This window comes from Anneissia japonica, unplaced genomic scaffold (assembly GCF_011630105.1).
Source record: "Anneissia japonica isolate Jap-2015-1 unplaced genomic scaffold, ASM1163010v1 scaffold287651_len53656_cov188, whole genome shotgun sequence".
Taxonomy (NCBI): Eukaryota; Metazoa; Echinodermata; class Crinoidea; order Comatulida; family Comatulidae; genus Anneissia; species Anneissia japonica.
In genome coordinates, this window is record NW_022707960.1 from 16,579 (window position 1) to 17,524 (window position 946).

Consider the following 946-nt stretch of genomic DNA (forward strand, 5'->3'; position numbering starts at 1 on the left):
CGCTTCCCGTCGTCGGACGCCACAGCTCTGCCCCCGAACGCCGTGACCAGTCGTTGCCGCTCGTCTTTGTTGAATACCGGAAGTTCGATTTTGTTCGACCTGTACTTGCAAAATCTGAACGCGGACGTTACGAAGGACGACAACGTCTTCGGATCGTCCACCATCGAGTGCACGTGTTCGACGACGATCACGTTCTTGTGTTCGCTCTCGTTTCCGAACTTGACGTCTCCGATAACAAGGTCGCCCCGGTAGAGCGGGTAAACCGACTTTTTGCCGGCCCTTTTGAGAGACAGGTGCTTCGCGTCGACGTCGGATACTCTGCTGCAGGCGACGACGGAGGATGCGGCGTGCAGCTTGGAGAGTCGACGGTACTCCGGAACCGGACTCAGGCATCTTTTCAGAGCTTTGACGAACTTGTTCCCCAAAACGTCCCCAAAACGACCAAGCGCGGACGGTGCCGAGTCCCGACTTCTCATCGCGTCGATGAACCTGTCGTCCGAGTTGACGTACGCGTTCCAGAACGCCAGCTCGTCGTCGGTCATCGGACCGCGAAGACGAACGAGGTGCTCGCACACCTTCAGCAGAGGTTCCTCCGTACACTCGCCGTGAGCGAGATCCTGGTAGTCGAACTGATTGAACGCTTGGGGAGAATTCTCAGCGAGCACGGTCGCCACCGTCATTGCCGCTCCGTACAGATCGGTCTTGGCGGACAGCATCTTCCGATTTCGATCGCCGAGAACGTGACTCGCGTCCCTGTACGGGACGTTCGTCAGTTTCCTGTCCGTGCGAATGCACCCGAAACGAGGACGGACGTCCATCAGGTGCATCGACGTTCCTTGCGGCACGTACTTGGAAGAGGGCGAATCGGCAGCGACTTGACCGACGCCTTCGCTTTCCGTCTTGTCGAGTATCCGGATTCCCAGCTTCTTGGCACCTCTGTCGCAGA